General features: G+C 46.8%; 1 protein-coding gene across 1 annotated transcript in view; it reads left to right on the top strand.

Moving 5' to 3' along the window:
* The first annotated feature begins 17,052 nt into the window (after positions 1 to 17,052).
* LOC121562296 (probable E3 ubiquitin-protein ligase MID2) overlaps positions 17,053 to 22,325 on the top strand; it is a 236,016-nt gene continuing 230,743 nt past the window's right edge. Inside the window, exon 1 of the mRNA XM_045206656.1 lies at positions 17,053 to 17,450. The gene's annotated coding sequence lies outside the window, so the exon portion shown is untranslated. The remainder of the gene's footprint in view (positions 17,451 to 22,325) is intronic.

Genomic DNA, 22,325 nt, shown 5'->3' with positions numbered 1-22,325 from the left:
TTCCTCCAGCATCTTCACAAGGTCCTTTGCTGTTGTTCTGGGATTGATTTGCACTTTTTGCACCAAAGTACGTTCATCTCTAGGAGACAGAACGTGTCTCCTTCCTGAGCGGTATGACGGCTGCGTGGTCCCATGGTGTTTATACTTGCGTACTATTGTTTGTACAGATGAACGTGGTACCTTCAGGCATTTAGATATTGCTCCCAAGGATGAACCAGACTTGTGGAGGTCTACAATTTTTTTTCTGAGGTCTTGGCTGATTTATTTAGATTTTCTCATGATGTCAAGCAAAGAGGGACTGAGTTTGAAGGTAGGCCTTGAAATACATCCACAGGTACACCTCCAATTGACTCAAATTATGTCAATTAGCCTATCAGAAGCTTCTAAAGCCATGACATCATTTTCTGGAATTTTCCAAGCTTGTTTAAAGGTACAGTCAACTTAGTGTATGTAAACTATTGACCCACTGAAATTGTGATATAGTGAATTATAAGTGAAATAATCTGTCTGTAAACAATTGTTGGAAAAATTACTTGTGTCATGCACAAAGTAGATGTCCTAACCGACTTACCAAAACTATAGTTTGTTAACAAGAAATTTGTGGAGTGGTTGAAAAACGAGTTTTAATGACTCCAACCTAAGCGTATGTAAACTTCTGACTTCAACTGTAGGTCTGACTGCACTGTAAATGCTCCCCAAATGAACAGGTGACATATTAGGGATTGTTTCTTCCTGTATGTGAAGAAAGGGGGTTGTTTTTACTTAGAGGGTTAATCTCTCTAAGATCCACCAACACAATGGTTGTGAACGTCACCAAACTCAGTGCCTGACATATACACTATATATACAAAAGTATGTGGACACCCCTTCAAATTAGTGCATTCGGCTATTTCAGCCAAACCCGTCGCTGACAGGTGTATAAAATGGAGCACACAGCCATGCAATCTCCATAGACAAACATGTCCAGTAGAATGGCCTTACTGAAGAGCTTAGTGACTTTCAACGTGGCACTGTCATAGGATGCCACCTTTTCCAACAAGTCAGTTCGTCAAATTTCTGCCCTGCTAGTGCTGCCCCGGTCAACTGTAAGTGCTGTTATTGTGAAGTGGAAACGTCTAGGAGCTCACAGAAGCTCACAGAAGGTAGGCCACACGCCGAGTGCTGAAGCGCGTAGCGCATATAAATCGCATGTCCTCGGTTGCAACACTCACAACCGAGTTCCAAACTGCCTCTGGAAGCAACGTCAGCACAAGAACTGTTCGTCGGGAGCTTCATGAAATGGGTTTCCATGGCCGAGCAGCCTAAGTTCCCAATGCGCAATGCCAAGCGTGGGCTGGAGTGGTGTAAAGTTTGCCGCCACTGGACTCTGGAGCAGTGGAAACGCATTCCCTGGAGTGATCAATCAGATGGCTTCACCATCTGGCAGTCCGACGAACTAATCTGGGTTTGCCAGGAGAACGCTACCTGCCCGAATGCATAGTTTAGTGGAGTACGAATAATGGTCTGGGGCTGTTTTTCATGTTTCGGACTAGGCCCCTTAGTTGCAGTGAAGGGACATTTTAACACTACAGCATACAATTACATTCTAGACGATTCTGTGCTTCCAACTTTGTGGCAACAGTGTGTGGAAGGCCCATAGAGCTCTATAAGTCATGTTATCAGCATGCATAAAGGGATAACGGTAGTGATAGATTCAGGCACCATAATAATAAGCCATTTAGCAGACGCTTTTATCCAAAGCGACTTACAGTCATCCGTGCATACATTTTTACTTAATTCCCTTCCAAGGTTGCGCCTTCCTCTGGTTTTCTATCACACACAGAATTGACACAAAGGTGTAAGACATAGTGGTGTAGAACACACAAAGTCTTTCAGTCCAAACCTGAATAGCCGTGAAAGCCTTTCTAGGACTAGGAGCAAAACAAATGCATTGAAACTCTGGTTGGGTGACTGATTGGTAAAGTCTTCTATTGAAGGAAAGAGGTGAAGGCTGGCGTTCTTCAAACATTTACATATTATTAAAATATATCAGAGAAAAGCCCTGTTTGAACACGTTTTTAAATTAATGTATTTAGAAAGACATGTAGTAAAATTAATAAACAAAGATATGTAGGGTACTGTAATATATTAACATTAGATCACCTGACACATTTACATTTTAGTCATTTAGTAGACGCTCTTATCCAGAGAGACTTATATTAACATTAGATCACCTAACACATAATCCTACTGTAATGTATTAACATTAGATCACCTAACACATAATCCTACTGTAATATATTAACATTAGATCACCTAACACATAATCCTACTGTAATATATTAACATTAGATCACCTAACACATAATCCTGCTGTAATATATTAACATTAGATCACCTAACACATAATCCTACTGTAATATATTAACATTAGATCACCTAACACATAATCCTACTGTAATATATTAACATTAGATCACCTAACACATAATCCTCAACACATACTCATCAAATGTATTGACAATTAATTACTGTAACAGTCTCTTCATCTTGGAGTTATTGAAAACGTAACGTTCCACAAGAAACAGTATGAATGCCTTTGGGTTTTAAACTTTTATTGTGTTAAGTTCACTTAAACTGACTTCATACCCCACTCATCCGCTGCAATACCTTTCTAATGAGAGCAGAGGTATACAGGTACTCTATTTCAGCACAGTTAGGAGACTGTGTGCAGGACTTATTTGATGCTGGATGGATGCTTGGCGTGCACACACACTGCACACCACCGCACACACACCACACACACACCGCACACACACCGCACACACACACACATTCTCGGATGAGACAGAGGAGACAAAGTAGAGGGAGGCAACAGCTGGCAGACACTTAATTCAATACTGAGCTGCCTGCTGATAACCTCCAGACACACACTAGTCAACAAACACACTAAATCCTTCCTAAATCAGCTTACACAGCAACGCTCTTTAACTAGATTACCTCAATATGTCCAGTCATTGAGTTACAATAAGAGTTACTAAGCCCCGGGGTTAATGATGTAGTATAAACTAGGTGGTTCGAGCCCTGAATGCTGATTGGCTGAAAGCCGTGGTATATCAGACCGTATACCATGGGTATGACAAAACATGTATTTTTATTGCTCTAATTACGTTGGTAACCAGTTTATAATAGCTATATGGCACCTCGGGGGCCAATATACCACAGCTAAGGGCTGTGTCCAGGCACTCCGCATTGCGTTGTGAATAAGAACAGCCCTTAGCCGTGGTATATTGGCCATATACCACACTCCCTTGTGCCTTACTGCTTAAATATACACTGAGTGTAGAAAACATTAAGGACACCTGCTCTTTCCATGACATAGACTGACCAGGTGAATCCAGGTGAAAGCTATGATCCCTTGTTGATGTCACTTGTTGAATCCACTTCAATCAGTGTAGATGAAGGGGAGGAGACAGGTTAAATAAGGGTTTTTAAGACTTGAGACAATTGAGACATAGATTGTGTATGTCTGCCATTCGAGGGTGAATGGGCAAGACAAAATATTTAAGTGCCTTTGAACAAGGTATTGTAGTAGATGCCAGGCGCACCAGTTTGTGTCAAGAACTGCAACGCTGCTGGGTTTTTCACGCTCAACAGTTTCCCATGTGTATCAAGAATGGTCCATCACCCAAAGGACATCCAGCCAACTTGACACAACTGTGGGAAGCATTGGAGTCAACATGAGCCAGCATCCCTGTGGAATGCTTTCGACACCTTGTAGAGTCCATGCACTGACAAAATTGAGGCTGTTCTGAGGGCAAAAGAGGTGCAACTCAATATTAGGAAGGTGTTCTTAAGGTTTTGTACACTCATTGTATATCTAAGGATAAGTGCCCTGTACTATTCAGTCTGTCCCATTCCCTATATGGGGTACTACTTTCGGGACATGGGTGACTAGTTAACGTTAGCTTGGCTCTCTCTGTGTGTTCGTGCCGTGAAAGGAGGGGTTCTTCTTTGTCTGAAAGCAATGGCTAGCTAGTATGCTAACTATTCTAGCTAACTAACTGGCTGAATAAGTTGACGACGGACTCGCTCAAGCTGTCGGGACTAACCCACAACGTTAGACATGGACACGAACGATCTTCTTGGCGTGTTGACACACTGGTGGTTTGTTGTGGCCGAGTATTGGTGCTAAAACGTGTTGTTGGTGTCACAAGCCGGGCTAGAACTCCGGTCTCAAATGTGTAGAGCTGGGGGTACTACCCCTTAGCCACAGAGGAGATGTTGTAGGACCCAAATGAAACACCCCAGGCAATACTCCAGGTAAGTAGATTTAATGTTCCAAAACAGGAGGCAAAACAAAACAACTCCCCGAGGGAGAAAAAACAAACTAAAGATAACTTTGAATAACTTACTAGGACTGATACGGTGGGACAAAGCAGGAGACACATAGACAGGACGCAATAACCAAGTGAGAAACAAGGGGAAAACACACAGCTAAAATACTCAAGGGGAAACAAGGCACAGGTGACATAGATAAGCTAATTAGGACACATGAGGAAAAACTAAGGCAAAGGGGAACACAGCTGACCTCCTAGAGGCCAGGAGACAAACAGGGGAAGCAGGAAGCTGACAGGACCCCCTCCTCTAGGAACGACTCCTGACGTTCCTTCCAGAACACCCTGGCCCCAGGGTGCGAAAATCTCGGATCAACCCTGGGTCCAGGATGTCCCTGGCCGGAACCCAGGAGCGCTCCTCTGGCCCGTAGCCCTCCCAGTCCACCAGATACTGCAGAGAGTTCTGGACCCTCCGGGAGTCCAGTATCCGGCGGACTGTGTAGGCTGGCTGGCCGTCTATGATCCTGGGAGGTGGCGGGGGTCTGTGTGGGGGGCAAAAGGAGAAGACAAGACAGGTTTAAGGAGTGAAACATGGAAAGTGGGGTTAACTCTAAGGGAGCGAGGCAGAACTAAACGATACGACACAGGGTTAACCTTTCTAGAAATGCGGAAAGGGCCGATGTATCTCTGGGAAAGCTTCTTGGATTCGACCCGGAGGGGCAAGTTCTTAGTGGCCAACCAAACTCTCTGACCAGCTCGGAAACTAGGGGCCGTCCGGCGGTGGCGATTAGCCTGACTTTGGTATCTCTGGGAGGTCCGAAGGAGGGTACACCTGGCCTTCTTCCAGGTCCGCCTACAGCGTTGGACAAAGCGCTGGGCCGAGGGAACACCAACTTGCGCCTCTTCCTCTGGAAACAAAGGAGGGTTGTAAACGAACTGGCATTCGAAGGGGGACAATCCGGTGGCTGAGGACTGGAGGGTGTTGTGGGCATATTCAGCCCAAATAATATAGGTGGCCCAAGACGTGGGATTACTGGCCGCCATACACCGCAGGGTGGTCTCCAGATCCTGATTAATCCGTTCCGTTTGGCCATTAGACTCTGGATGGAATCCTGACGATAGGCTGGCTGTGGCCCCAATAAGCCTGCAGAAGGCCCCCAAAACCGGGACGAGATTGGGGACCTCGGTCAGAGACCACGTCCAGGGGAATGCCAAATATCCGGAAGACATGGTTCATGAGGAGCTCCGCAGTCTCCTTAGCCGAGGGCAGCTTGGGCAGGGGAATAAACCGGGCAGCCTTAGAGAAACGGTCTACCACCACCAGGATGACGGTGTTGCCCTGGGATAGAGGAAGTCCCGTAACAAAGTCCAGAGAAAGGTGTGACCATGGCCTTCGAGGAACAGGTAAGGGATGGAGCAGTCCCTGGGGTCGCTGGCGTGTCGACTTTCCCTGGTTGCACACAGGGCAGGCCTCAACAAAGACCTGCACGTCCTTCTTGATGGACGGCCACCAAAACCGCCGTCGGAGGAACTCCAGTGTGCGAGCACTGCCAGGATGGCATGTCAAGGGCGACTCATGACCCCACTGCAAGACGCGGCCCCGAACCGAGAGAGGAACGAACAGGCGACCGGCAGGACCACCGCCTGGATCGGGCTCATGGGCAAGAGCTTCTCGTACCCCTCTTTCTAGTTCCCACTGAAGAGGTGCGACGATCCTAGACCTCGGAATAATCGATGCCAAGGGCTTCTCTTGTACCTCGGGAGAATAGACTCGAGACAGAGCATCCGGCTTGACGTTCTTGGTGCCAGGTCGGTAAGTCAGGATGAACTGGAATCGATTAAAGAAAAGGGACCATCGTGCTTGCCGAGGGTTCATCCGCTTAGCCTGTTGGAGATATTCCAGGTTCTTGTGGTCTGTGAGAACCTGGAAAGGGTGCTGAGCCCCCTCAAGCCAATGGCGCCACTCTTCCAAGGCCAGTTTAACCGCAAGCAACTCTAGATCCCCCACGTGGTAGTTGCGCTCGGCCTCAGACAGGCGGCGAGACATGAAGGCACAAGGGTGTAATCTCCCATCCGCACTCCTCTGTGACAGGACGGCTCCCACCCCCACCTCTGAGGCGTCCACCTCCACCACGAAAGGTCTCTCTGGGTCAGGGGTCACCAGAATCGGAGCAGAAGTGAAGCGGCGCTTGAGATCCTCGAAGGCCCCTGCTGCTTCCGGACCCCAGTGAATCTTGGTCCCTCCTCCCTTGGTAAGCGTCGTCAAGGGGGCTACCACCGAGCTGAAATTCTTGATGAACTTCCGATAGAAGTTAGAAAAGCCAATGAACCGTTGAACCTCCTTGACCGTGGCAGGTGTGGGCCAATCGTGGACCGCCTTGACCTTCTTGGGATCCATCTCTAGGTGCCCGGGAGTGACAATAAACCCGAGAAACTGAGTCTGAGAAACATGAAATTCACACTTCTCAGGCTTAACGTAGAGGTGATTGTCAAGGAGCCTCTGGAGAACCCGGCTAACATGCCCCTCATGCTCCTTCAGTGACCTCGAGAAGATGAGGATATCGTCCAGGTACACGAAGACGAACAGATTAAGCATATCCCGGAGAACATCATTAATCAGGGCTTGGAATACTGCGGGGGGCATTGGTGAGCCCGAACGGCATCACCCGATATTCATAGTGTCCCGTGGGCGTGTTGAACGCCGTCTTCCATTCGTCTCCTGGCCGGATCCGCACGAGATGGTAAGCATTGCGGAGATCCAGCTTAGTAAAAATGGAAGCCCCTTGAAGCAGCTCAAAAGCAGTGGCCATGAGAGGAAGAGGGTATCGATTCCGAACCGTGATCTTGTTGAGTCCCCGGTAATCAATACAAGGCCTCAGACCCCCGTCTTTCTTTTCAACAAAAAGAAGCCCGCCCCAGCCGGGGAAGTAGAGGCATAGATGAGGCCGGCTGCCAAGGACTCCTTAATGTAGGTGTCCATAGCTGCGTGCTCGGGGAGGACAAGGAAAAGATCCGACCTCTAGGAGGGCAGCACCCAGGGAGTAGATCAATGGCACAGTCATAAGTGCGATGAGGCGGTAAGGCAGTAGCCCGGGCCTTGCTGAACACTGCTTTGAACCGATGGTAAACACTGGGGACTCGGGAGACGTCAACAGACTCTTGAAACTGGGTACTAGGGGCTGAGGAACTCTGAAGCATGCAGGTGAGTTGGCAAGTGGGACCCCAGCTAAGAATGGTGCCAGTAGGCCAGTCGATCTGGGGATTATGTCTGCATAGCCAAGGGTGACCCAGGATAATAGGATACTCGGGAGAGTCAATGAGATAGAAGGTCTCCTCCTGCTGGTGTTGAGAGATGGTAAGTCGCAGGGACTGAGTCGCCTCAGTAACTTTACCTGGTTCCAGAGGTCTGCCATCTAAGGCTGTAACTGCCTGGGGTTGAGGAAGTAGTTGGGTAGGGATCTTAAGTTCCTTAGCCAAGGTTACATCCATAAAATCACCTGCGGCACCGGAATCGATCATAGCCTGGACCCGATGCTGGTGGCCCTCCCAGGACAGAGTGGCTGGAATAGCTAGGACCGCGTTAGTAGGAGGAGCTCTAATTTTCCCCATCACAACCCTCCTGTAGCTGGGCGGGGACAGGCGTTTCCCGACAGCTCGGGGCAAGTGGAGCGGAAGTGGCCGGCAACCCCGCAGTAGAGGCACCGACGCTCCCTCATGCGACGTTCCCTTTCGTTGGAAGAAAGCCTGGAACGGCCTAACTGCATGCTCTCCGGGGAATCCTGGGGCAGTTCAGGAGCCGGGGCAGCTCTGAATGACGGAGTCCAAACAGGAGAAACAGAGCTGCTCAGAGGAACTTGGGACTGAGACACCTGACGGCGAGCCGTTCTCCGCTCTCTTAGACGATTGTCCAGGCGGATGGCCAAGGCTATGAGGGACTCGAGATCTTCAGCTGGTTCACGGGTGGCTAACTCATCTTGAAGGGGCTCAGATAACCCTCCCGAAAGCAGACCCTCAGCGCTTCATCATTCCATCCGCTCCTTGCTGCTATTGTTCGGAACTCAATGGCAAAATCTGCCGTGCTTCGGGGGCCCTGACGGAGAGACAGTAGGCGCTTGGAAGCCTCCCGCCCACTGACAGGATGATCGAACACCCGCTTGAACTCTTCTACAAATGCAGCGTGGGAGTCACAACAGGCCTCCTGGGACTGCCACACCGCAGAGGCCCAGGCGAGCGCCTTGTCTGAAAGAAGGGTGATGAGGTAGGCAATCTTGGAACGGTCTGTGGGAAAACTTGAGGGTTGGAGCTCGAAGGTGAGGGAGCATTGGGTGAGGAAACCCTGACAAGAGCTTGGATCCCCAGAAAAGGGCTTGGGAGGTGGTAGTCGGGGCTCCGCCAACCGAGAAGGCCTGTCGTCACTGGGAGGTGACCGGGGGAAGGGGGGAGAACCAAGGAGGCGTTCAAAGAGCTGGTGAAGGGAACTCATCATTTCGGCCAGGAGTTGAGAATGTCTAGCCATCAGCTCCTCTTGTCGGCTGAGAACGGCTTCATGGCGCTGGAAAGAAGCCTCATGTCGAATGATCACCGCCAACAGGTCCTGGGAACTGAGTGTTTCTGGGTCCATGATTGACTTGGTTATTCTGTCACAAGCCGGGCTAGAACTCCGGTCTCAAATGTGTAGAGCTGGGGGTACTACCCCTTAGCCACAGAGGAGATGTTGTAGGACCCAAATGAAACACCCCAGGCAATACTCCAGGTAAGTAGATTTAATGTTCCAAAACAGGAGGCAAAACAAAACAACTCCCCGAGGGAGAAAAACAAACTAAAGATAACTTTGAATAACTTACTAGGACTGATACGGTGGGACAAAGCAGGAGACACATAGACAGGACGCAATAACCAAGTGAGAAACAAGGGGAAAACACACAGCTAAAATACTCAAGGGGAAACAAGGCACAGGTGACATAGATAAGCTAATTAGGACACATGAGGAAAAACTAAGGCAAAGGGGAACACAGCTGACCTCTAGAGGCCAGGAGACAAACAGGGGAAGCAGGAAGCTGACAGTTGGAGTCCGGCATGCTAGCTGGCTGTGGCGTCTTATGACTAGGTGCCCTGGACGATTTTCACGGAAGAATACTGTACCAAGTTAGCTAGCTGAATAAACTAAGTTAGTCTATTCCTAGAAAACCTTGAACCGCTGTAGTTTACAACAATTATAGTTTCTGAGGTGGAAGTTTACATTGTAAAGTGGTTATCCCACTGGCTATAAGGTGAATGCACCAATTTGTGAGTCGCTCTGGATAACAGCGTCTGCTAAATGATGTAAATGTAAATACAAATGAACTCTGGGTGGTTTTCCCACTCCTATTCATTAGTGTTAATGATAATGGGCCATCATTATGTTAACCAGGGAGCAGCTCAGTCCTGTTACTGATACTGATTTGTTGTTATGGACTGAAACACAAAGGTTTTCACATGTAGGATCTTCCTTTGAGCCAGTTTTCTACAGCAGGAAAATTATCCTGTGAATAATGTGAATTATTATGTGGATTATAATTGATGGACATTTATGTAGGTGGGGGTTGTTATTTTTCGTATGAGAAAAATCGAGTCTGACATTTCTAAGTGGAAATAACAAACTTCGGAAGCCTTTTTAAACCTCAAAGTTTGACATTTATTGGATTGCAGGAAAGTTCTCCTGCAACAGGGTGATCAAATTAAGATACTACCTCTGTACATCCACTTACAGTTTGCAAACATTTCTAACTCAGTTTTAATTTCAAAATGAAATACAGTTAATTATCAATGAGAGAAAAGTAAACAGACCAAGTAGTTTCCCACCAAAACGGTTTTCTGAACTGTGGTTTGCATTATAAAGTACCTTGTCTGGGTAACATACTATATCTTTGGGAATAAACTGAACCACTGACCAAACATTCAGAAATGTAATAATGCAGAACTGTGGTTTGCATTATTTAAAGGGGAATTTTCACCCTGGGGGGAATCTGGGATTGTTTTCATCATGTCCGAGGCATTTCTAGGACTGTGAGATGTGTTTCACACATAATTGCCCAGGAGGAAGGCAGGTCTGGGCTTTGCGCGCTGATTGATACACCCTATGACAGCTTCCGGTGTATTGATTGGGGAGGGGTGGGGGGGGCGAGATCTAAAAATAAATGGTGTCCTGCTTTGTGGCATTTTGTTAAGGCTCTATGTTATACTGATCACACTACATTTACATCATTTAGCAGATGCTCTTATCCGGGATACCGCCTTCTGGGCTCTGGGGTCTCCTCCAGGAGACCTCCTCCGGTATACCGCCTTCTGGGCTCTGGGGTCTCCTCCAGGAGACCTCCTCCGGTATACCGCCTTCTGGGCTCTGGGGTCTCCTCCAGGAGACCTCCTCCGGGATACCATCTTCTGGGCTCTGGGGGTCTCCTCCAGGAGACCTCCTCCGGGACACCGCCTTCTGGGCTCTGGGGTCTCCTCCAGGAGACCTCCTCCGGGACACCGCCTTCTGGGCTCTAGGGTCTTGCTGTATCCTGTGGGGAACAAAACCGAGCTCCCTCCGTTATCTCTGGTACTGAGCACGACTGTACGGGAGTAACCTCTCTTCCCCAGTCCCCAGTCCCCAGTCCCCAGTCCCGTGTGCTGCCCTTCTGGCAACTTTATGGGACTCGTCCAGCTGGTGAGCAATCAGCCCCTTGATTACTCACCAACCACAATCAGCCCCAATTAGTCCTGGCCGGAGAGCCCGTCGAGACCTGGCACGTCCAACAGAGGGAGCCATCGCCGCGTGATGTAGACTTCGTCTGTCACCAGGCCTTGACGAGTCTCCCCCTGGTGGCTAACCTGCGGTACGCCATACTGGGTTTACAGCGTAGTAGCCCTTTGCAGGGGCTTTTTGTAGACATGTCTTTGTATTGTGTTTTGAGAATCTGCAGAGAGAAGAATGTGGTGGTTGTGTCATTACTGTTGTAGTCTTGATTTATACCTTTCAGTGTCCCTTGCTGGTTTCTGTCCCACGATCTTGTTGTGCCCCAAAACCGCAAGGCGTGTCCCCTCCCTCATGCTTTGGGGTATTTTTCAGCAGGGCACTGTGGATAACCTGAGTTTTACAAAAGAGAAAAGTTAAAAAGAGAAGAGGGTTAGACTAAATTGATGACATGGTCTGGAAGGTTCTCTGTGTTCCTCCTCAGGCTACCTCTAACACTACCCAATTAATGTTTATACCATGCTTACTGTAAATTGAGCTATCTTAGCCATCAGCTTGTAAATATTTTGGCACAACTTACCTTCACCGTGTGCAGAGCTAGGGGATGGAAGCTCATGTTGGTGGAATTAGATTCTGTACCACCTACAACAAGGTTCACAACAATACACAATTTAACCACCCCACTAATTGAGTTGATCTCAGTCCCGTGTAGCTCAGTTGGTAGAGCATGGCGTTTGCAATGCCAGGGTTGTGGGTTCGTTTCCCACAGGGGGCCAGTATGAAAAAAAATGTATGCACTCACTAACTGTAAGTCGCTCTGGATAAGAGCGTCTGCTAAATAATGTAAAATGTAATCTCTATTAAACTGGCTAGCTTACCATACCTAAAGTGGACATTTCAATATTGTTTACTTGCTGCTAGCAAGATTGCTGAGAACCAACTAACCAATCATAGACGATTACCAACACACAAACAGAGAGTGAGTTAGCTACATCAACAATTATTTTTTAAGTAACTGATTGTTTTCCAGACAAGGGTGGAATAGATGGCTACCAGATTGCGCTACTCTTATTTGCTAACATAACATTAGCCAGCTTTATGTTAGCTAAAGTCAGTCAAAGATAGAACGAACAAACAAACATGTTTACTCAGCTGAAGGTAGTTACCAGTCTAGCAGTCTAGAAATTGATTGACGGTGTGTATACCAAAAAAGATAGCTGTATGATTTAGCTGATGGCTTTCAGAGTTCCATAAAGGACTGTAACGTTAGCTAGTTAGCTAACTTAGCTAGTACAGCTAGGCTAGCAAGATAGCTAACGTGAGGTTGCCTCTAATGGAGAATCTTCTGTTTTGTTGTGAAGGAAAAAAAATCAATGATATCGCATCACTTCTCAGTTGTCGTCGAAATGGATTCCCCATCAGTTCAGCCTGAAAATCCATCTGATAATCTTTGGTCACCGTAAGGCTCATCATTCTTGATAGCCGCAAGCCACTTGCAGCATCCAGGTAAATCTCTGGTAGGTAGAACGATGAAAGATAACTCATTTTCACGCTTGTTTGTAATTAGCACAGCCAGGCACAGAACACAACACAGGCGTAATGATAAACCTTAGTGAAAAACAAACATTGTCAGAAAAAAATCTTGCCTACAGAAGTTCTGAGATTCCTTTGTGTTGTTCATTCGAATTACACAATGCCATTTTTCAAGTTTGTGGCCACGCCCCATCTACCTTAGTGGGAAGTATCTGCATTCGCTATAAATGCCGGATTTTGTGGTTCACTGTGAGCCACTATGAGCAAACGCAATGCACAGGAAGTCGAACATTCCCGATTTCTACCCGTGAAAATGAAAATGTGCTAGTTCAAGCTTGTGGATTGGATAATTGTGATGTTTATGATAAAAAACGTAAACGTTGTTAATATAGTAATGACTATATGCCGTGGCAGAGCCAGGGTGAAATTCCACTTTAAGTGCCTTTTGCTATCTGGCTAATGTCTATAAACTTGACCCTCCACCTATAAACAACTTCTAAAAGGAGAGCTAAAGTTACCAGTAAGAGCTCTTAATTAGGCACCGTCCTCCTCATCATCCTCCTCATCATCCTCATTTTTACATTTACATTTTAGTCATTTAGCAGACGCTCTTATCCAGAGTGACTTACATGAGCAATTAGGGTTAAGTGCCTTGCTCCTTTAGGTTACTGGCACAACGCTCTTAACCACTAAGCTACCTCCCCCCCCATCCTCCTCATCAATTATTACTCGGTCCCAGCCATGGACCGGTTACCCCTTTCTTATTAAACATTTATCAACCTTTTAATGACTAAGGACTTTTAAGTGCCCTAATCGCTATATAAATTAGAACGATTCGTCAGATATAATCTACGTTTTATAAAGCCAGGTGCTTATCTTAAAGATGAGATATCCTGTAGATAGTTCCTCTGAGTAGGGAGGCTTGGGGTTGGAAAATTCTGGTAACTTTCCCAAAAATGCCCAGGTTTTCCAGAAATATCGGTTGGAGGAGTCCCAGATTTCCTGCATATCTCAAGCATTATATAATCTCACTACAATGTGTAGAATAGAGCTTGCTCCAGTAGATATGGAGGGCCTGCGGTCAGGTTGAATGCTTTAGTTAGGCCAGAGGCCCAGTCTGACTTTCACTGTAATACTGTTTATGGCAAAAGCATGGCAGCAAATAGAAAATGAAATACATACAAATCCCCAAAAGGACAACGTTCACTTTGAATACTTCAATGTTCTTTAGTCTTCTGTGATTAATTAGAACAACAGCTCACTGAAACGAGCAGCCGGAGACTCCTGATGGATTCTCTCCTGAAACGAGCAGCCGGAGACTCCTGATGGATCCTCTCCTGAAACGAGCAGCCGGAGACTCCTGATGGATCCACTCCTGAAACGAGCAGCCGGAGACTCCTGATGGATCCACTCCTGAAACGAGCAGCCGGAGACTCCTGATGGATCCTCTCCTGAAACGAGCAGCCGGAGACTCCTGATGGACCCACTCCTCTCTTGGTGGGTCTCGACCAGAATGTGTTTCCTTTCCAAAGAGCAACAACAAACAACATCACACAGTCAGCAATACAAAAACCAGATCGTCCAAAATGAGCATCCCCAGGCTTCTGACGCATGGGTCTTGACCAGAATTAGTTCCCCTTTTCCACATGCAACAACAACCATCACCGAGCAACACAATCACTGTGCTGTTCATCTAAAACACCAGATCATGCAGTAGTTCTATCTCCCAGTGAGAATACATGGAACTGGATAACACTCTAAATTGTTCTTTAACAACACTGCCACATTGAACACATCAAACCACCAAATGGCAGCAGTGGGATCTCAGCGTGGGCTCTCCTCTCCTCTCCTGTCCTGTGTCTGGCGTTCTGTTCTGTAGCGGCTTGACTGGGCTGAGCAGAGAGAGCAGAGGGGGATAGCTGTGTGTCTGCGTCGCAAATGGAACCCTACTCTCCCTATATAGTGCATTACTTTTGATCAGGGCCCATAGAGAATAGGGTGCTATTTGGGGAACAGCTTATGGCTTGAGGGGTACCTGCATGTTTAGCATTTCATAATACACAGTAGCATGAGAGAAGCTCCTGCCACCTCCCATATTCCACAGTCCTACTGTTGTCTCGCTCCGCTCAGCCCCCGGGACCACAATTACCCCGCTTCCTGCATAAACATGTGTGTGATGGTATGAGCACATGTGCCTGTGTGTGTGTGTGTCCATGCTAGCTAGCATGCTCATCAGCTTGCCCTTCTCCAGCCTCATTTTAATAGCATCGCCGGCTGCTTTATTTCAATCACACTGCCGGGGACCAGTTGGTCTGAGATCAATGTGTTTAATTAGGCACTGTGCACTAGAGTTGTCTGGGTTCGATGTGTTGAATGGAGAAAAAGACCAGGAATCACCAATGATAGGAAAAGTCATCTGAAGGACATTGCAAAATATATATACTGAACAAAAATATAAACGTATGTAAAGTGTTGATCCCATGTTTCAGGAACTGACATAAAAGATCACAGACAATTTCCATACGCACAAAAACATTATTTTATTTTATTTTATTTTATTGTGTGCACAAATGTGTTTACATCCCTGTTAGTGAGCATCCATCCAGCTGACGGGTGTGGCATATCAAGAAGCTGATTAAACAGCATGATCATTACACAGGTGCACCTTGTGCTTGGGACAAGCACAATAAAAGGCCACTCTAAAATGTGCAGTTTTGTCACACAATACAATGCCACAGATGTCTAAATTTTTTAGGGAGCGTGCAATTGGCATGCTGACTATAGGAATGTCCACCAGAGCTGTTGCCAGAGGATTGGATGTTCATTTCTCTACCATAAACCGCCTCCAATGTTGTTTTAGAGATTTTGGCAGTACGTCCAACCGGCCTCACAACCACAGACCAAGTCTAACCACGCCAGCCCAGGACCTCCACATCCGGCTTCTTCACCTGAGACCAGCCACCCGGACAGCTGATGAAACTGAGGAGTATTTCGGTCTATAATAAAGCCCTTTTGAGGGGAAAAACTCATTCTGATTGGCTGGGCCTGCCTCCCAAGTGGGTGGCCCTATGCCCTCCCAGACCCACCCATGGCTGTGCCCCTGCCCAGTCATGTGAAATCCATAGATTAGGGACTAATTAATTTATTTCAATTGACAGATTTCCTTATATGAACTGTAACTCAGTAAATTCATTGAAATTGTTGCATGTTGCGTTTATATTTTTGTTCAGTATAAATTCACAGGCACAGGCATACACACACACACACTCACACACACACAAAATAATCCATAATCAATACTGATCCAATGCTCGGTTAATGGGGATTAGCAGGCATCAGGAGACCACTATGCCATTGTCACGCAAAACCTTTTCCCTCTCGGCAATGAAAGGCCATGAGATCTCTCTCTCTCTCTGTGTGTGTGTGTGAGAGAGAGAGCGAGAGAGAGAGAGAGAGAGAGAGAGAGAGAGAGAGAGAGAGAGAGAGAGAGAGAGAGAGAGAGAGAGAGAGAGAGACAGAGAGAGAGATCTATGTAAAATGGCACAGAAATGTCAAGGCATAACTATTCTGTGCTTAATACTCTACTGTAATTCTGATACCCTTTTATACGCTTCGTCTGGTGAAAACCCAGTCTCTGAGCATCACATTAAGAAGAGGAGAGGCATGTCAAGCTCAGGGAGCTGCCAAATACTGTTTCCCATATGGCTCTCTGTTCCCTATATTCCCCCATGGGCAAAAAAAAGTGGTGCACTATTTCAGAAATACGGTGCCAGTTTGGGATGCAGTCCAACTCTCTTGTCTGCAGAACCATGACAACTCATCTTACTGAAGAAAGAGAGACATTCTTAATTCATCTAGCATCCTGAGACTGTTGTTTCCATGGGGTTGGCTCAGGATGAAAAGTCCTCGAACTGGCTCTCTCTACCATTCATTTCCTCAGGCCCTTCAATTACTTTTTACATTTTCTGTAGCAGCATTTTCATATGGGATTGTTGTTTTGCCAAACTCTTCAAAAGAGAGAACAGCTAATCCTTTTGTGAATATGCCTCTGAAAGGAAATGCTCAAGATTATATATTCTGGCCCATTTCCAATGAGTGGACGAGGTTTTACTATTTTAGAAACGTGAGTTGATAACACCGCATCTGCATAATTGATTTATATCTCCCCAATCGATCTGACTTGACAATCAGCACACGTTGGAGCACTCACAGACACACACACACACACACAATCTAAGCGCTAATGCATTCTGTTATGTGAGAGCTGAGTGAGACGATAACCCCTCGGTGATGATGGTTTGACATTCCAAAAAAAGCCCTGTACTGTGCAGGCGCGCTAATGACATTCACCGCACTGTTATTTTATACGGCTGTGAAAGAGACAGCACGTAATGGGCTATATTAGAACAGTAGAGATGACGGGGAGAGACGATGATGGGAGAGATGTTTGCACGGAGGGGAACGTTCCACCGAGGCAGCTATAGTGAGGCAGCTATAGTGAGGCAGCCGTACGGTGTAATTGATGAGAGCTATTCCGGGTGTGTTAATCACGTGTCCTCTGGGAAGCGCTTTAGTTTTTTGGTCACAGGCAGTCGCCAGAGCACTATTACCAGGAGGCTAGTTAGTAGGCCTAGTTAGTGTACTTGAACATCTATCCGTGGTAAAGACTCATCGACCTATAGGCTACAGAAAATAGAACAATGTAAGTGTTTTACATTTTTGAAATGGGATAATGAGAGACGCAAGAGCGCGCGCTCTCTAGCATCTAGGCTCGTGGAAACTTCTGAGACAGAGATCAGCTGCAGCTGTTCTGTAACCCGTTCCTGTTGCCACCACGACAAGACAAGTCATCCGACCGCGGGCTGTCACTGTCTGCAAGAGCCGAGGTAGGCTGGGTTACTATTTTTATTTACAGTCGATATCGCTATGACGTTGAATAGCCCAGGTGCTTTAACCGTTTATGATGTTTAGAGGGCGAGTGGAGAATGGAGGAATACGCATACGTAAATGCATCATAGATCCAAGATTGCTATATCTGAAACCGATAAATAATTATAGCAATTGAAGTCATGCTGTGTTTTAAACAATGTGTGAACAAAATATAATAGCCTACGTGGGTGAATGCGTTACTACGCAGACTCTAACCTACCCATAGAGCGTGTGGGTGTCAGCCCAAAATACTAAACATGTGACCACTCCAGTATAAAACATCACACCATAGAGCCAAAGGTGCCTTCAAATCTCCAGCATAGTGGGTCAGCGTTACGCCATTAAATAATATTAATAGTGACGAGGTTACTACCGTACAATATTCAACCCTATTGAATAGTAGTAGTCGTAGGTCCTCCATATGTCCATTGTATCAGTTATGGTTTATGGATTAGTCTACCATGGGTAGCCTATATCTTATTACAGACATAGGATTTGATATTCTATACCAATTTGGTGAGACCGGCTGTGTGGTATGCAACATCACATACATCCATTGTAACCTCTGTGGTATGCTAGGTAGGACAAGGGGATTTGAACCCCTGCTTTGTGTCTGGTGGTCCAAACGTCTTGGTTGGTTGTTGGACTGGTGCTGGTTGCTGGACTGGTGCTGGTTGCTGGACTGGTGCTGGTTGCTGGACTGGTGCTGGTTGCTGGACTGGTGCTGGTTGTTGGACTGGTGCTGGTTGCTGGACTGGTGCTGGTTGTTGGACTGGTGCTGGTTGCTGGACTGGTGCTGGTTGCTGGACTGGTGCTGGTTGCTGGACTGGTGCTGGTTGCTGGACTGGTGCTGGTTGTTGGACTGGTGCTGGTTGCTGGACTGGTGCTGGTTGCTGGACTGGTGCTGGTTGTTGGACTGGTGCTGGTTGCTGGACTGGTGCTGGTTGTTGGACTGGTGCTGGTTGTTGGACTGGTGCTGGTTGTTGGACTGGTGCTGGTTGCTGGACTGGTGCTGGTTGTTGGACTGGTGCTGGTTGTTGGACTGGTGCTGGTTGTTGGACTGGTGCTGGTTGTTGGACTGGTGCTGGTTGTTGGACTGGTGCTGGTTGCTGGACTGGTGCTGGTTGCTGGACTGGTGCTGGTTGTTGGACTGGTGCTGGTTGCTGGACTGGTGCTGGTTGTTGGACTGGTGCTGGTTGCTGGACTGGTGCTGGTTGCTGGACTGGTGCTGGTTGTTGGACTGGTGCTGGTTGTTGGACTGGTGCTGGTTGCTGGACTGGTGCTGGTTGCTGGACTGGTGCTGGTTGTTGGACTGGTGCTGGTTGCTGGACTGGTGCTGGTTGTTGGACTGGTGCTGGTTGTTGGACTGGTGCTGGTTGTTGGACTGGTGCTGGTTGTTGGACTGGTGCTGGTTGTTGGACTGGTGCTGGTTGTTGGACTGGTGCTGGTTGCTGGACTGGTGCTGGTTGTTGGACTGGTGCTGGTTGTTGGACTGGTGCTGGTTGCTGGACTGGTGCTGGTTGCTGGACTGGTGCTGGTTGCTGGACTGGTGCTGGTTGCTGGACTGGTGCTGGTTGTTGGACTGGTGCTGGTTGTTGGACTGGTGCTGGTTGTTGGACTGGTGCTGATTGTTGGACTGGTGCTGGTTGCTGGACTGGTGCTGGTTGTTGGACTGGTGCTGGTTGTTGGACTGGTGCTGGTTGCTGGACTGGTGCTGGTTGTTGGACTGGTGCTGGTTGTTGGACTGGTGCTGGTTGTTGGACTGGTGCTGGTTGTTGGACTGGTGCTGGTTGTTGGACTGGTGCTGGTTGCTGGACTGGTGCTGGTTGTTGGACTGGTGCTGGTTGTTGGACTGGTGCTGGTTGCTGGACTGGTGCTGGTTGCTGGACTGGTGCTGGTTGTTGGACTGGTGCTGGTTGCTGGACTGGTGCTGCTCTAAGGATGACTTCCATACTAACCTGTTCTGTCAGGAACCACCCCTCTTGCACTAGAAGTTAATCTCATATAACCGTTTGTGATTCTCAACTCCCAAAACGGACCCCCCATGGAGGTCCATCCTCTGCATCTTGTAGGGTGCGTCCCAAAATAACACCCTATTCCCTGTGGGCCCTGGTCAAAAGTAGTGCACTATATAGGGAATAGGAACCCTTTACTGTTGCCAACTTGCCATCCTCCACTAGTGATGTCTTAATGTGGCATCAATGGTTAATGAGACCGCTCTCTCTGGGAATACACTATGGAGCTAGACAGTAGACATCGCCGTTAGCTGGTTGAATACAGCGGACACAGTCATTTATCAATTACCTACAAGGAGAGCTGTCATCTCTGCATCGCTGGCTGGAGTATAATTATTAACTCAAGAACCTATTCCTTGGCTGTTATGGGAATATAGTGTCATTTGGGACAGAACCATAGAGTCATTTCAAAATGTCCAGTGTGTCAATCAATAGGGTGGAGTGCTCCTTTTGGAAGACTTGTACATCTACTACAAGACCATGGTGCTTGCCTACGGAGCTGTGAGGGGAACGGCACCTCCTTACCTTCAGGCTCTGATCAGACCCTACACCCAAACGAGGGCACTACGTTCATCCACCTCTGGCCTGCTAGTCCCCCTACCTCTACGGAAGCACAGTTCCCGCTCAGCCCAGTCAAAGCTATTCGCTGCTCTGGCACCCCAATGGTGGAACAAGCTCCCCCACGACGCCAGGACAGCGGAGTCACTGACCACCTTCCGGAGACACTTGAAACCCTACCCCTTTAAGGAATACCTGGAATAGTATAAAAGTAATCCTTCTACCACCCCCCTCCCCCCCCATAAAAAAAAAAAGAAGAAAAAAAGTGGTTGTCCCACTGGCTATCATAAGTTAAATGCACAAATTTGTAAGTCGCTCTGGATAAGAGCGTCTGCTAAATGATGTAAATGTAATGTAAATGTTGTGTTGCATCTATGTGTACGTGGTGTAGGTCATCATTTATAAGCAGGATAGACACACATCGTATTTGGTTACGGATTATGCACGCTTTAGAAAAGTTTAAATGTATCATGTTTCCAACCCTGCCCAGACTAGCGTCTTGTCAACAAATAGTTGTCTTCAAAGCCATCTGTCATATCCTTGGTTTACCTAGGGAGGTCCTAGCTACTTCAATTTCAATGACTGGTGCTGCCCAGATGACTGTCGGTGTGTTTACTTATGTCTGAAATGGTACCCTATTCCCTATATAGTGCACTACATTTGACCAGGTCCCGCATAGGGCACTTGTCAACAATAGTGCACTACATAGGGAATACGGTGCCAATTTAGATCGCAGCGTTTGTCTTCGACTAGAGGAAACACATTATAAGAAAGTGGCTGTCTGTCTCTCAGCGGATGATGGAAGCTAGCTGTCAAGTCAGAATGTTGCATTTAGAAGGCAAGGAGCCCCCGTCTTAAAACAGCCTGTGGCCTGTTATGTTGTTTCAGCTTTGCATGTCAGTGTGTTGATGCTGGATAACTTAGGAAGCTTCCTGTCAGAAATTACGTCGTTTTAAATACACCGATAAGTATGTATCTAGCCTGTGCGTCAGTCTGTTTGTGCTATCATGCCAACTCCTTGTCATTCGTTGTCATGCCAAACATTTCTGAGACCAGGCTAGGATGCGTCATGTTCTTCAAACGTTCTGTTCATTTTTTCATACTAAATTGTACATTGACTTTTTAAGCCTCCAGGACGGTGTCCAATCCCTTTCTCCCTCTATTCTCTCCTCTAATATTACTTTTAAATGAGAAAAATACACTTCTGTTTGATACTGAGAGAGCAGATTCATGCCATTCCTACGGGTGACCTCACCTGCTGTGTCAAATGTATTTCTACTAGGGGTACTACTATTCTCAGTGTTATTATAAGGTGGTGGAATAGGACCAGGAAGGAAAACACCTGCAGTGAGCGCTAGGTAGGTGACATGTGTCAGTACATCACATCTACAACAGCCAACAATGCCAAGAGTCTGTGAGGAAATCATTGTGTCTCAAATACCACCCTAGTCCCCTATATACTGTAGTGCACTACATTTGTACAAGAGCTCAATAGGGGATAGGGTGGCATTTGGGAAGCGCACCCATGCAGGTTGAAAAGCCATTATAATGTTGTTTGATATTCATCAGGGGTCTAATATTCAATTAGCGGGTCCTCATCTCAAGCTGTGCTCAATGTGTTGCTGAGTGAGTACGCAGAATACCTACGCAGGCTGATTGATGAGGTGAGGAGCATTCCCCAGTTTCCTTTATGCTGTTGAAGTGGAACAGAGAGAGATATAGATATACTAGAGAGAGAGAGAGAGAGAGAGAGATAGCTAGATAGCTAGAAAGAGGTGAGAGATAGCTAGAGAGAGGGGAGAGATAGCTAGAGAGAGGGGAGAGATAGCTGGAGAGAGAGAGAGGATTCCTAGGTTTATTTCTTAGTCTGTGGTAACAATGCTATAAAGAATGTGTTATGATTCATTGTGATAGTGGGTGTCATGACCATAGGGTAACACAGAGGCGTCATATCCCCTCAGAGATGTCCTGTTAAAAAAATAAAAAAATAATACCTGGTGATTTGAAAAGTCATAGTCAATCTATCAATAATATAATAATAATTTTAGCAAAAACGTATATCTTTAATTTACAATCTGTAGAAACTATGAGAGTAGAAAGGTTCAGAACTTTTGTGAAGCATCACAGCACAGTTGAAAAATATATGGCAAATAGATATACAGTACCAGTCAAAAGTTTGGACACACCTACTCATTCAAGGGTTTTTCTTTAATGAATAATAGTGAAGACATCAAAACTATGAAATAACACATTGAATCA

Source organism: Coregonus clupeaformis, chromosome 3, assembly GCF_020615455.1.
Source record: "Coregonus clupeaformis isolate EN_2021a chromosome 3, ASM2061545v1, whole genome shotgun sequence".
Lineage (NCBI taxonomy): Eukaryota > Metazoa > Chordata > Actinopteri > Salmoniformes > Salmonidae > Coregonus > Coregonus clupeaformis.
Note: the sequence above shows the minus strand (reverse complement) of the source record. Positions and strands in the feature narration are given on the sequence as shown.